This window comes from Carassius auratus, unplaced genomic scaffold, assembly GCF_003368295.1.
Source record: "Carassius auratus strain Wakin unplaced genomic scaffold, ASM336829v1 scaf_tig00023286, whole genome shotgun sequence".
NCBI classification, from domain to species: domain Eukaryota; kingdom Metazoa; phylum Chordata; class Actinopteri; order Cypriniformes; family Cyprinidae; genus Carassius; species Carassius auratus.
Genome location: NW_020525256.1, coordinates 3,415 through 4,452, shown reverse-complemented (window position 1 = coordinate 4,452; position 1,038 = coordinate 3,415).

Below are 1,038 nucleotides of genomic sequence, written 5' to 3'. Positions count from 1 at the left end.
AAACACCACGTAAAATCAAAGAAATGGTGGTTTGTTGCTGTACATAGACTACCAGTCAGAGGGTCTATTTCTGTATAAGAGATTCTTGCCAAAATAAACTGCTAAATGGAGCACAGTCATGATGAGAATATCTGTCGCTATATGCAAGGCTTTAGTGGCCATTGCAGCAGAGCTGAGAGAACGCTCATTTCATATTTCTAAAGTCCTAGATCATGTCCTTTTCACAACTAAACCGTTTTTTTTTTTTTTAGGGGGTTGTGGAAAGTTTTGTCAGCTGAACTTTCGGCATGTTGTTAAACATCAAACTCCATTGAACCCACTGTACCTCTATTCCTCAAAGCCTCATTATCATTTCTGTCAACAATTAAATATGTCGCTACCCTGACTATGGGAACCAAGTAGCAGGGGATTGTGGGATCGACAGCAGAATGGAGCAACCCTGAGAGTGTCAGAAGGTTGAGAAAGTTTGCTTTGAGGGGAAGGCACTGACATAAACATTTCCAAAGCAGCCAAAAGTGCTTGAGTTTCCAGTGAATTCAGTGCTTAAATCATATTATTGACACTGGATACTTCTTCTTCAACAACTTAAGGTGCTTGCTTTTATTTCTCAACTTCTTTCCATCATATGTAACATTAAGGGGCTGTACAAATAGAAACAGCTATGTTGCCTCCATTTTTTCCCAATGTAAACATGTTAGATTGATGCGTTTGACCATTATGTTCACAACTCACTTTTTTTTTGCAGCATCTCCTGCAAAACCATGAAGACTTTCTAAAAACATGGTGCTTGAAAAGAACTTCATATCCCATACCTTGCATTTTTTTTTCATTCCACTGCCTTTGGTAAAAAAATAAATAAAAATGTTTTGTGACAAAACCACCCCCTCGAGTTTCTATCTTACAAGTAGCTGGATAACAACTGATCCTAGATAAACACAAGCATTTATATCAGGTAACCTACTTTCGATCTGCTACACCAGAACCGAACATGTATCTCATTGCCAATGCAGGGCACTGCAAAGAGCTACTGAGGAATTA